General features: G+C 39.6%; 1 protein-coding gene across 2 annotated transcripts in view; it reads left to right on the top strand.

Annotated features, from left to right (window-relative positions):
* Nucleotides 1-14435, top strand: part of ZNF215 (zinc finger protein 215) — a 40743-nt gene continuing 26308 nt past the window's right edge. The window contains exon 1 of one of the 2 annotated variants that reach the window (XM_039224074.1): nt 1-120. The gene's annotated coding sequence lies outside the window, so the exon portion shown is untranslated. Of the gene's footprint in view, nt 160-14435 lie in introns of both variants that reach the window. The other variant, XM_039224073.1, reaches the window with a different exon arrangement.

Genomic DNA, 14435 nt, shown 5'->3' with positions numbered 1-14435 from the left:
TGGCGTTTAACGGACGGGTGTGGTTACGGTTTCTTAGCTCTGGCGTGATTACCCATGCCGGCTCCGTCAGCCCGCTAGGCCAGCGACTTCTGTGACTCCTGTTGGAAGTGGCGCCTCGGTGTGAGTGAACAGAACGCCGGCTGGGAGCCGTGCCCACAGGTATCGCCGGTGTTAGCGGGCGACGGGGATGTGGGTGCGCGGAGTTGGGAATCCCGCTGGAGGGCGTTGGCTTGTGCACAGTTACGCGGATTCCCGCAGTCTCTGCGGGACCACCTGGAGGGGGTCACCGGTGGCGGGGAAGGCGTGGGCTGCGGAAGGAAGTCGGTGCGTGGGATAGTAGGCACGAGCAGCTTTTAGTGCAGCTCTCTCTTACAGTCTGTAACGGGGGCAATGTGCAGGCGCTTGACCTAGGGAAAGTGTCTTCATCAGTGGGCTAGGGAATGACTGGTATTGATTCCTCATGGAAGTACCGAGTGTGACTGGATCCATCGGCTGAAAAAGAAAATGGAGAAAACTTCATTCCAACTTGCCTTCTTTCTTAGTCTTCCCTGGCTCCTCCTCTGAAAAGTAAAACTTGAAGGCATCTTTCTTATTTCAGATGGTTCATTTGCAGACTGCTTTCTGTTCCTCTGCGCTAATCTCCAAAGCTGTTTCCTTCACCTCAAGCTGCTGCCCTACCTGAGGTTTAAAACATCTCTCTTCACCGACAAATACTGCTTTTCCTCCATAATTGGCACCTGTTCAATTTTTCTTCCGTGCTATATAATCCTTTGAACCGGTGTCACCTGGTTGTTTAACTCTGCGCCTTACTGAACCCTGCCTTCCAGTGGTAGTGGCTCACAGTTAACTCTTCATTCTGACTGCCACCATCGTCCTGAAAGGCGTCTGCTCAGTACTCTAGAGTTTAAACTTTAGCAGTTCTTGGCTTTGTTTATTCCCGTATTCATCGCTTACAGATCACTTAAACTTCTCGCAGTCACAGTCATACATACCTTGGACGTTCTGTCACCCAGATTGTTCCCTTTTGAAGTCTTAAATGCAAGCATGTCATCCTAAACATCTCTGCCCTCCTAGCTCTATAGTCATTGATACCCAATTATTTATTAATTTATTTAACCTATAAATTCCCAGTATATTTTGTTGCTTTTTCAAACTTTGAGTTGAATGCTTAATTTATCTCATTCTTGTTTAATTGTACATGTGAGGCTTTGACATTGTCTAACGTGGAGCTTGAGCTGTGCTCTGTAGATTTTGATGTGCACTGTTTTTGTCTTTGAGTTGTATTTTAGAAGCAAAGTTTAAATTTCAAATTAGTTGAGAATGTTTTTTGTCTGTGTTAAGTTCTAGCTTTCATTCTGATAATAAATGTAGTCTCTTCACTGGTAGATACTTTTTATTTATTGAGGAGTTTTTTTGTAGCCTGCTACATAGTAGCTTTTGCAAACATTTTCGTAAGTGCTTAAATAGAAACTACATCCTATCACACAAACCACATTTTTCATATCTACTATATTATTATTACTTAATTTTAGTTTATCTGTTAAGGATTAAGGATTTAGTTTATCTCTTAAGGATATAGCTTATCTGCTAAGGATTTGTTTGTTATGTCCTTGTTGATTTCATCTTTTGTTTTCAGAGGATTTTGCCATAAACATATTCCAGTTATGTTATTTGGTACATTTAATAAGTCATATTTCATTATAAGTTGTACCTTTAGTCATTTAAAGTTTCCTTTCTACTTTAATACATTTGTGCTTTTATTTTTTTAAGTTTTTATTTATTTATTTTGAGATAGAGAGCACACACTCGCAAGTGCTCCATGGAGGGGCAGAGAGAGAGGGAGAGAGATAGAGAATCCCAAGCAGGCTCTGCACCATGGGCACAGAACCTGATGGGGGCTTGAACTCATGAACTGGGAAATCATGCTCTGAGCTGAAACCAAATCAGAGGCTTAACCAACTGAGCCACCCAGACATCCTGTGGGCTTTTAATTCCTCATTTCCCTGTGTGTTGTTTACATTTTCTTGTTATGTTGTTAATCATCCCTTTATTTGTAACTTTGCTGTTTTTTTGTTTTGGATGTCTCTTGAGTGTTTATATAGTGAAAATTTTTACCTAGTATATTTAGCATTACAGTGGATATCCTTGTTATTCTTTCCACCTTTAATTCTTTAATTTTTGTGCTTCCTTGGTGTTTCGTTTTATATTTAACATTTTGCCTATGAACTTCCCACCTCCCCTGCCCTCGATGGCCTCCCTTTATGTTAATTTAAAAAGTATCTGGGCCTATAGTTTATTCTTTTGCTGGGAGTCCGTGATCCCTCTTAAGCACTTTGAAACTTTTGTTTTTTAATGAACCCGTGCTTTCCTTAAGCTTTAGAGAAGGCTTGTGTTGCGTCTCAAATATTCTTCCTTCAGTTGATCCACTTTGCCCTGTGTCCGGCAGACATATAAAGGGGATACTAAGGAACATATAAATGGTGTCAGTACATCTCTACAGAATGGAGAGTGGAGAGAAACAGTTTTTAAGAAACAGTGTAGAAAAGGCCACAACTGAAAATGTACTATGAGGTAACCACAGTGGAGGTGGAAACTGCCTATTTGTTTCACAAGCAGTTCCAACAGTGTGGGAGTGAGAATCAAAGAGAACATAGGAATCAAGCGTAACATCTATTTCAGTCATTTCCCCAACTTCCCATTTCCCTTCCCACTTATATAAAGAAGCACTTCAGCTTCAGTGCCTTACTCCCACAAAAAGTTCTTTCCTAAATAAATTCAATAAACATCTGAGGAGAACTAAGGCTTTTTTTTTTTTTTTTAAATTTTTTTTTTTAATGTTTTATTTATTTCTAGGAGAGAGAGAGAGACAGCGTGAGCAGGGGAGGGTCAGAGAGAGAGGGAGTCACAGACTGAAGCAGGCTCCAGGCTCTGAGCTGGCAGTCAGCACAGAGCCCGACGCGGGGCTCGAACCCACGAACCGCGAGATCATGACCTAAGCGAAAGTCGGCCGCTTAACCGTCTAAGCCACCCAGGTGCCCCGAGAACTAAGGCTTTTAATGTGGGTGTTGACTTTTCAAAGTAAAACCTTGCTTACTGAATTTGAGAATATAGTACAGAGAATTCCCATATACCCCATACCCGTTTTCCCTATTAGTAACAAATTAATATGGTACATTTTTTACAGTCAATGAAATAACATAGATATATTAACTAAAGTCCATATTTTATTCAGACCTCTTTAATTTTTACTTAATATCCTTCTTCTGACCCAGGATCCCATCCAGGATGCCACATTACGTTTAGTTATCATATCTCCTGAGGCTCCTCTTGGCTGTGGCAGTTTCTGAGACTTGTTTTTAATGACCTTTACAGATTTGAGGAGTACTGGTCAGGTATTTTATAGGAAGCCCATCTATTAGAATTTGTCTGTAAGAATTCTTCTCATGATTAGACTGGGGTTATGGGTTTGGAGAAAGAAAATCAGAGATAAAGTGCTATTTCTACCACATCATTTCAAAGGTACATACTATGAATGTGACCTGTCATTATTGGTGTTATCTTTGATCACTTTAGTGAGGTATTTTTTTTCAGGTTTCTCTACTATATAAATTTATTCTTTTTCCTTTTTCCTGTATATACTTTTTTGTAAGGAATTCACTATGCAGAGCCCAAACTCAAGGGAGAGAGTTCTGCTGTACCTCCTAGAGGACTGAATATCTACACAAATTATTTGGAATCTTCTGTATAGGGATTTGTCTATTCCACCCCATTTATTTATTGTTTGAGTCAGTTGTGTATATCGGTATAGCTTCTGGGTATTAATTTTATAGTTGGGTTATTTATTACTAATATTGTTCCAGCTTTGGCCATTGGGAACTCTTTTGCTTGACTCCTGTGTGCTTTTGATGTGCCCCAGTAAGTGTGCTTTTGTTTTTGACCTCTTACTTACTTTCTAGTACTTGAGATGCTCCAGGCTCATCTTTCATATTTCTTTCAGCAGCTTTTAGAATTAGTTATTTTTCCATGGAGCTCTGGTTCCTTTTATTGAAGTATGGTATTAGAAACTGAGACCTGGGAGCCAAGTGTTGTTGTTGGTCCTGGGATATCCTTGCTTCTACGGCAACTCAGCTGACAGAGCTAGGAAATATATGTGTGTATACTAATCCCTGTATATATAAATATCTATATATATTTCTGTATGTAACCACCTTTACTTGTATTAAGCTACACACAAGTTCATATTGATATCTCCAACTCTAATTCATTACCACTTGAGCCATTCTAGCTTTTTTCCTTTAATTATCTGAAAACTCCTACTCAGACATTAAGAAACCTGTTCTCACGATCTGCAGTACATTTACTTATTGTTCAGTTCCAATATACATACATAGCAGTATCAGAATGGTTAACCTATACCTTCATAGGAAAGAACTTTATCAAATAGAGTACAGTGCTATTGTATATTTTCTTCTTCAGTCCTCCAGATTCCACTCATTTCCGTTCTTCTATTTTTTTCTTCAGAAAGTCAATACGTATTCTAAAATGTTTTTATGCCTTGACTTTTCTCAGCATTGTGCATTTTTCCTTCTACTGCACTTTCTTATAATAGGCCTCCATATGTTGTTCTTTTTCTCCATATACTAATCTTTATTTGAATGTAGAATAATCTTTCAGGTAGACATTGCCAGTAGATGAGGTTAGGAAATACTTCTGTGAACAAACTTTTGGCCAGTCTGTAAGATCTGCTAACAAGCAGACATACACATGTATATATGAAAATCTACTGTGTTTTGTGGTTTTTTTCAAGTGGTTATTACATGGTTGCATTAAGATGCAATGGAGGGGTGCATCGTGGCTTAGTCAGTTGAGTGTGTGACTTCAGGTCAGGTCATGATCTTGCGGTTCATGAGTTCAGGCCTCACATTGGGCTGGCTGCTCTCTGGACACTTAAGGTTTTTTCATGTCTTGGCTATTGTAAACAGTGCTGCAATGAATATGAGAGTGCATATATCTTTCCCAGTTAGTGTTTTCGTTTTCATTGGATAAATACTGAGAAATGGAATTGCTGGATCATACAATAGTTATATTTAAATTTTTTAAGGAATGCCCATACTGTTTTCTGCAGTGGTGAAAACCAGAAATGTACGAGTTTCCTTTTCTTCACATCCTCACTAACGCTTGTAATGTCTTCTTTTTGATAATAATCCTTCAAAAGGTGTGGAGTGAACCTCAGTTTGCTTTCGATTTGCATATACCAGATGATTAAGACTGTTGAGCATTTTTTCATGTATCTGCTGGCCATCTGTATGTCTTCTTTATAAAATGTTCAAAGACTTCTCTGGAAAAATATTCAAATCTTCTGCCTATTTTTTATATTTTTGGTTAATTACAGGATTGTAATTTTTATTTTTTTTTTTCACGTACTAAAAATTTTGTCTTTGGCATATATATATATATATTTTTTTCAGTTTATTGTCAAGTTGGTTTTGATGTAACACCCAGTGCTAATCCTGACAAGTGCCCTCCTCCGTGTCCATCACCCCCTTTTCCATCTCCCCCACCTCTATCAGCCCTCAGTTTGTTCTCAGTATTCAAGAGTCTCTCATGGTTTGCCTCCCTCCCTCTCCCTAGCTGTTTTTTCCCCTTGTCCTCCCCCATGGCCCTCCATTAAGTTTCTGCTGTTCCACTTATAAGTGAAAACATATGGTATCTGTCTTTCTCTGCCTGACTTATTTTGCTCAGCATAACACCCTCGAGTTCCATCCACGTTGCTACAAATGGCCAGATTTCATTCTTTCTCATTGCCATGTAGTATTCCATTGTATATATAAACCACATCTTGATCCATTCATCAGTTGATAGACATTTAGATTCTTTCCATGATTTGGCTATTGTTGAAACTACTGCTATGAACAGCAGTGCCCCTATGCATCAGCACTCCTGTATCCCTTAGGTAAATTCCTAGTAGTGCTATTGCTGGCTCATAGGGAGTTCTATTGTTAATTTTTTGAAGAACCTTCACACTGTTTTCCAGATCAGCTACACCAGTTTACATTCCCACCAACAGTGTAGGAGGGTGCCTGTTTCTCCACATCCTCACCAGCATCTAGAGTCTCCTGATTTATTCATTTTAGCCACTCTGACCTGCGTGAGGTGGTATCTCAGTGTGGTTTTGATTTGTATTTCCCTGATAAGGGACGCTGAGCATCATTTCATGTGTCTGTTGGCCATCTGGATGTCTTCTTTGGAGAAGTGTCTGTGCATGTCTTCTGCCCCTTTCTTCACTGGAATATTTGTTTTTTCAGGTGTAGAGTTTGGTGAGTTCCTTATAGATTTTGGATACTAGCCCTATATCTGATATGACATTTGCAACTATCTTTTCCCATTCTGCCAGTTACCTGTTAGTTTTATGGATTATTTGCCGTGCAGAAGCGGCTGAGGAGAGGAGGTTGTTTCCTGCTTTCTCCTCTAGGGTTTTGGTGGTTTCCTGTCACACATTCAGGTACTTTATCCATTTGCAGTTTATTTTTGTGTATGGTGTAAGAAAATGATCTAGTTTCATTCTTTTGCACGTTGCTGTCCAATTCTCCCAGCACCATCTGTTAAAGAGGCTGTCTTTTTCCCATTGGATACTCTTCCCTGCTTTTTTCAAAGATTATTTGGCCATACATTTGTGGGTCTAATTCTGAGTTCTCTATTCTGTTCTATTGGTCTATGTGTCTGTTTTTGTGCCAATACCATACTGTCTTGATGACTACAGCTTTGTAGTAGAGGCCAAAGTCTGGGATTGTGATGCCTCCCATTTTGGTTTTATTCTTCAATATTACTTTGGCTATTTGGGGTCTTTTGTGGTTCCATACAAATTTTAGGATAGTTTGCCCTACCTTTGAGAAGAATGCTGGTGCAGTTTTGATTGGGATTGCATTGAATCTGTAGATTGGTTTGGGTAGTAATGACATTTTAACAATATTTATTCTTCCAATCCATGAACATGGGATGCTTTTCCATTTCGTTGTGTCTTCTTCAGTTTCCTTCATAAGTTTTCTATAGTTTTCATCATACAGATCTCCTATATCTTTGGTTAGGTTTATTCCTAGATATTGCATGTGTTTTTTTTTGGTGCAATTTTGAATGGGATCAGTTTCTTGATTTCCCTTTCTGTTGCTTCATTATTGGTGTATAAAAATGCAACTGATTTCTGTACATTGATTTTGTACCCTGCAACTTTGCTGAATTCTTGGATCAGTTCAGGTAAACTTCTGGTGGAGTCTGTAAAGTTTTCCATGTAGAATATCATGTCATCCGTGAAAAGTGAAAGTTTGACTTCATCTTTGCCAATTCTGATGCCTTTTATTTCCTTTTGTTGTCTGCTGGCTGATGCTAGGACTCTCAGCACTATGTTAAACAACAGTGGTGTGAGTGGACATCATTGTCATGTTCCTGATTTCAGGGGGAAAACTCTCAGTTTTTCCTTAGTGAGGATGATGTTAGCTGAGGGCTTCTTATAGATGGCTTTCATGATGTTTAAGTAAGTTCCTTCTATCCCGACTTTCTCGAGGGTCTTTATTATGAAAGGACGCTGTATTTTGTCAAATGCTTTTTCTGCATCTATCAACAGGATCATATGTTTTTTTTTTCTTTTGTGAATGTGATATATCACACTGATTGATTTGTGAATATTGAACCAGCCCTGTAACTCAGGAATTAATCCCACTTGATCGTGTTGGATAATTCTTTTTATGTGCTGTTGAATTTGATTTGCAAGTACCTTGTTGAGGATATTTGCATCCATATACATCAGGGTTATTGGCCTGTAGTTCTCTTTTTTTATTGCTGGGTCTCTGTCTGGTTTGGGAATCAAAGAGATGCTGGCTTTGTAGAATGAGTCCAGAAGTTTTCCTTTGATTTCTATTTTTTGAAATAGCTTGAGAAGAATGGGTATTAATTCTGATTTAAATGTCTGGTAGAATTCCTCAGGGAAGCCATTTGGCCCATGGCTCTTATTTGTAGGAAGATTTTTGATAACTGATTCAATTTCTTCACTAGTTATGGGTCTGTTCAGATTTTCTATCTCTTCCCTTGTGAATTTTGGTAGTGAGTGTGTGTTTAGGAATTTGTTCATTTCTTCTAGGTTGTCCAGTTTGTGGCATATAATTTTTCATAGTATTCCCTGATAATTGCTTGTATTTCTGAGGGATTGGTAGTAATAAATCCATTTCTATTCATGGTTTTGTCTATTTGGGTGCTCTCTCTTTTCTTTTTGAGAACCCTGGTCAGAGTTTTATCAACTTTGTTTGTTTTTTCAAAAAACCAGCTCTTGGTTTCATTGATCTGTTCAATTGTTTTTTGGATTCTATATTGTTTATTTCTGCCCTGATCTTTATTATTTCTCTTCTTCTTCTGGGTTTGGGATGCTCTTGCTGCTCTGCTTCTAGTTTCTTTAGGTGTGCTGTTAGATTTTGTATTTGCACTTTTTGTAGTTTCCTGAAATAGGCCCGGAGTGTAATGTACTTTTCTCTTAAGACTGCCTTTGCCACATCCCAAAGAGTATGGATTGTTTATTTTCATTTTCATTTATTTCCGTATATTTTTAAATTTCTTCTCTAATTGCCTGACTGGCTCATTCGTTCTTTAGTAGGGTGTACTTTAACCTTCATGTTTTTGGAGGTTTTCCAGACTTTTTCCTGTGGTTGATTTCAAGTTTCATAGCATTGTGATCTGAAAGTGTGCATGGTATCATCTCAGTTCTTTTTTAGTTATTGAGGGCTGCTTTATGACCCAGTATGTGATCTGTTTTAGAATATGTGCTAAGCGCACTTGAGAAAAAAGTGAATTCCATGGCCTCAGGATGTAGAATTCTAAATATAACTGTGAAATCCATCTGGTCTAATGTGTCATTTAAGTCCATTGTTTCTTTAGTGATTTTGTGTCTAGTTGATCTATCCATTGCTGTAAGTGGAGTATTAAAGTCCCCTGCTATTAGCACATTCTTATCAATAAGATTGTTTCTGTTTGTGATTGTTTTATGTATTTGGGTGCTTCCGAATTTAGTGCATAGATATTTATAATTATTAGCTCTTCCTGATGGATAGACCCTGTAATTATTATATAATGCCCTTCTTCATCCCTTGTTACTGCCTTTACTTTAAAGTCCAGTTTGCCTGATATAAGTATGGCTACTCCAGCTTTCTTTTGACTTCTTTTGACCAGTAGCATAATAGATATTTCTCCATCCTCTCATTTTCAGTCTGAAGGTGTCCTGAGGTCTAAAATGAGTTTCTTGTAGGCAGCAAATAGATGGATTTTTTTTTTAATCCATTCTGCTACCCTGTGTCTTTTGATTGGAGCATTTAGTCTATTTTCAGTGTTATTATTGAAAAATATGGGGTTAGGGTCATTGGGTTCTCTGTAGGTTTCATGCTTATAGTGGTGTCTCTGGTACCTTGTGTTCCTTTCAACATTTCCCTCAGAGAGTCCCTCTCAGGATTCTTGTAGTGCTGGTTTCGTGGTGATGAATTCTTTCAATTTTTGTTTATTTGGGAAGACCTTTATCTCTCCTTCTATTCTGAAAGACAGGCTTGCTAGATAAAAGATTCTTGCCTAAATATTTTTCCTGTTTATCACATTGAAGATTTCATGTCATTCCTTTCTGGCTTGCCAAGTTTTCAGCAGTTAGGTCGGTAACCACCCTGATAGGTCTCCCTTTGTATGTTAAGGCCTTTTTATTCCAAGTGCTTTCAGAATTCTCTCTTTGTCCTTATATTTTGCCAGTTTCACTATGATATGTCATGCAGAAGATGGATTCAGGTTACGTCTGATGGGAGTTCTCTGTGCCTCTTGGATTTCAATGTTTATTTCCTTCCCCAGATTGGGGAAGTTCTCAGCTATAATTTGTTCAAGGATTCCTTCAGCACCTTTCCCTCTCTCTTCCTCTTCTGGAATTCCTGTGAAGTGGATATTGTTCCATTTGATTGTATCACTTAGTTCTCGAATTCTCCTTTCGTGCTCTTGGATCAGTTTATATCTCTCTTTCTCAGCTTCCTCTTTTTCTATAATTATGTCCTCTAATTCTCCTATTCTCCTCTCTGACTTTTCAGTCCGTGAATTGGATGCCTCCATTTTATTTTGCACCTCATTTATATCATTTTTTAATTCTTCACAACTATTTTTAAGGTCTTTGTAGCAATAACTTCTCTGATGTCTTCCATGCTTTTTTCAAGGCCAGCGATTAATTTTATGACTGTTGTTCTAAATTCTTGTTCATTTATGTTGCTTATATCTGTTCTGAACAGTTCTTTAACTGTCACTTCTTGGAGTTTCTGTAGAGGAGAGTTCTTCTGTTTCGCCATTTTAGCTAGCTTTCTTTCTCTTGTCAGTTTTAAAAGCTTGTTATGTGCTCTGCACATGCAAGTACTACTATATATATACTTTTAATATATATATTTTTAATTTATTTATAAAAGACAGAGAGAGAGAGACAGCATGAGCAGGGGAGGGTCAGAGTGAGAGAGAGATACAGAATCTGAAACAGGTTCTAGGCTCTGAGCTAGCTGTCAGCACAGTGCCCGATGCGGGGCTCGAACCCACAAGCTGTGAGATCATGACCTGAGCTGAAGTCAGATGCTCAACTGACTGAGTCACCCAGGCGCCCTAAGTACTGCTATATTAAAGAAGGCTCATTGACTTTCCAGGGGCTGTCCATTCAGGAAGTGTTCTTTTAATGGTGTCTTTTGGTCTCTCTTGTTGTGGCTTTAGTTATTTTATTTCCCTACTCATAGTGATATTTGGGACTCTCCACCATGTGTACTTTGGCTTGTTTCTTTTTTCTTTTTTTTTTTTTTAAATGTTTTATTTATTTCTAGGGGAGAGAAAGAGAGACAGCATGAGCAGGGGAGAGTCAGAGAGAGAGGGAGTCACAGACTGAAACAGGCTCCAGGCTCTGAGCTGGCAGTCAGCACAGAGCCCGACGCAGGGCTCGAACCCACAAACCGCGAGATCATGACCTAAGCGAATGTCGGACGCTTAACTGACTAAGCCACCCAGGCGCCCCGGCTTGTTTCTTGAGGTAGCCCTGAAAGGGAGAATAGACAAGACAAGCACACAGGAAACAAAGGCACGCAAATGCACAGACAAATCCAACAAACAAGCAAACTGAAAGGGAAAAAGAAAAAAGAAAAAAAACCCTAAAAGACAAAAGACAGTCTAAAAGCATAAAACCAGAATTCCCAGCTACAGATAACAAGCAGGGTGTATGCAGTGCTGATTGAAGAGCATATACAAAGAGAGAAATGACAGGGCAGTGAAAAAGTGAAATTGGACAGTGACCAGGCAGAGAGACTAAGAGGCTTAATTCAGAGAGAGAAAGAGGAGACTATGGTAGGAGGCGAGGACAGCGAAATGAAGATAATGTTACCCAAAGAAACTATATAGTCTGATTATTCCAGAGAGAGAGAAAGGAAGGTAAAGATGGAAGTGTAGAATATGCATCTAGAGAATGGATTAAATGTGACTATTTAAGTAAACCAATGACCAGAGGTCATTGACCAATGACCAATCCAGAGGATGGGAGGGATAAGAATGAGATAAGGGGAAATCTATCTGATAGAAAGAATTGATCTAGAGTTAATCAAGGCAATGCATCAATGTTAGTCTTGCCTCAGGCTCCAGTAAATAAAAAAGCAGCTCTCCAGAGCAGATGGGTGTGGTTTGATGTAGGCAGGTCTTACCTCCACTCTGGGTCCCCACAGGCAGCTCCCTGAGTCCCCGACTTGGTGGTTGTGGGGAGGAAACTGGTGGCACCCCAACCCCTTCTCAAAACAGTTGTTATAAATCACTCTTTTGGGTCCGATCTCCCTGTGCTCCTGGCATAGCCAAGGTGGGCCATGTTCTGTGACCGAAGCCCCACCTTGTTTCCAGATCTTAATCTGCGTGCTTTACTGATACCATCTGAAATGTAATACCTCAGGCCAGGCTGCTTCCCAGCCAGGGATGGAGCCAGGAGAGTAGGGAAGCAGTTTCTCTTGGTGCGGCCTGGGACCGAGGCACCCAGCCCAAAGAAAGCGGCATAGCTAGAAATGGGGATCACTCTCTGAACGCCCTGTGGTTAGAGATGGGATGGTAGGATATCTCTCCATCCCAGGCCAAGGTTTTTGTCTTCTCCAGGTACAGTTTTGTGAGCAGCTTCATCCACTCTTTCTCTTCCCCTTGCCTCTCCAATGGCTCTCCATGGAGGAGACTCCCTCCTCTCCGTGTCTCCAGGTCTTGGCCCATTTTAATCTTCCCCAGTTCTCAGTCATACACCTATGATGCTGTCCTCTCAGCGGACTCTGTCTCTTTTCCCCCCAGACTCCTGTGGTTCATTGTCCTATGGTTTCAGGCCTTCTGTGTTTGAGAGAGGCAGGTGAGCAAAATGTACCTAGCTCCCTACTTCTCTGCCATCTTGCCTCCTCTCCTTCTGCCTATTTTTAAGTCAGATTTTTTTGTTATAAAGTTGTATGAATTCCTGATATATTTTGAATATGAATCTAACAGATGTATGATTTGCAAATATGTCTGTAAATCAGTCAGTGTGATACACCACATTGAGAAAATGAAGGATCAAAATCATACTATCATTTCAGTGGATGCAGAAAATCATTTGACAAAACAAAATACAATTATGATAAAAACTCTTAACAGATTGGGTATTGAGTGTTTATTATCTTCCAGGAAGTGGATGAGAGTTCTTTTAACCACTATAATTCAGTCAGATTGGTTTTGTTATATCCTTGTTACAGTTGAGAAAACTCAAGTTTTGGTTAACTACGTTGCTTAATTTCATACATGTAGTTAACTAGTACAGCTACTATTTAACCTTCAATCAGTATGACTCCAAAGTATGCATTCTTAGTCACTATATCTTTTTTATAACAGGGATTTCTTTACCCCGGAATCACTGACATTTGGGGCTGGATAATTCTTTGTTATTGAGCACTGTCTTGTACATTGTAGGATGGGCTTCTCTGACTGGATGCTGATAAGAGCCCGCAGTTGTGATAACCAAAACTGTCTCCAGAATTGTCAGACTTCCCCTGGTACCAAATTGCGTCTGAAAATCACTGGCCTAGAGATATACAGTAAAAATGACCCTGAAAGTTCAATTGCATCCAGACTGGGAGAATTGTAAATCAGATAGAAAGCTGTATCTGAACGTCCCTGAATGTGATAATTCTCATAATTGGGGAAGCTCTTTGGGGAACCCTGAGTGCTATGCTCATAAAGTTGTTCATAGAGACTCTGGCCCTTGTGGGAAGACATTTCAGCCAATGTGGTTTCTGTACAACCTATGTAGATCTCTTGACTTCAGCTATATTTTGAAGACTTCCACTGAAGAACAGTGTCAGTTACTCACTTGGCTAGCAAGCTGTTTTTTCTATCCAGTGGCCTTCTGAACAAACTAGTGCCAAATATGGCCCATGGTAGTCATGTGAGCCTAAATGTTTAGCTGAGGCTGTGACCTCTCTGGTGGATATTGCAGAATGGCCAATAATGAGTCATAGATGAAAATTTTTAATCATGCACTTTATTTTTACTTGAAGTAAAATGGTCATACAGTACATTCCACAGTTCTATATAGTACTTAAATAGCTCACCACAATAAGTGTAGTTACTGTCCATCACCATACGTTATTACACTGTTACTGCCTATATTCCCTGTACTGTACTTTCATCTCTGTGACTTATTTGTTTCATAATGGAAGCTTGTACTTTTTTTTTCTTAACAAATAGTTTGTTGTCAAGTTGGTTTCCATATAACACCCAGTGCTCATCCCCACAAGTGCCCTCCTCCATGCCCATCTCCCCCCTCCCCCCCACACCCATCAGTCCTCAGTTTGTTCTCAGCATTCAAGAGTCTCTCATGGTTTGCCTCTCTCCCTCTCCCCCACTATTTTCCCCCTTCTCCTCCCCCACGGTCCTCCGTTAAGTTCCTCCTAATCCTCCTATACGTGCAAATATATGGTATCTGTCCTCTGCCTGACTATTTCGCTCAGCATAACACCCTCAAGTTCCATCCATGTTGCTACACGTGGCCAGATTTCATTCTTTCTCATTGCCATGTAGTATTCCATGGTATCGATAAACCACATCTTCTTGATCCATTCGTCCGTTGATGGACACTTAGGCTCTTTTGATGTTTTGGCTATTGTTGAGAGTGCTGCTATGAACATTGGGGTACATGTGCTCCTATGCATCAGCATTCCTATATCCCTTGGGTAAATTCCTAGCAGTGCTATTGCTGGGTCATAGGGGAGTTCTTTTTTTAATTTTTTGAGGAACCCCCACACTGTTTTCCAGAGGGGTTGCACCAGTTTACATTCCCACCAACAGTGTCGGAAGGTGCTCGTTTCTCCACATCCTCGCTAGTTTCTAGAGTTCACTGATTTGCTCATTTTAGC

The sequence above is a fragment of the Hyaena hyaena genome, unplaced genomic scaffold (genome assembly GCF_003009895.1).
Source record: "Hyaena hyaena isolate Hyena2069 unplaced genomic scaffold, ASM300989v1 scaffold_1538, whole genome shotgun sequence".
In the NCBI taxonomy this organism is placed as follows: Eukaryota; Metazoa; Chordata; class Mammalia; order Carnivora; family Hyaenidae; genus Hyaena; species Hyaena hyaena.
This window is presented reverse-complemented; position numbering and strand designations above follow the sequence as displayed.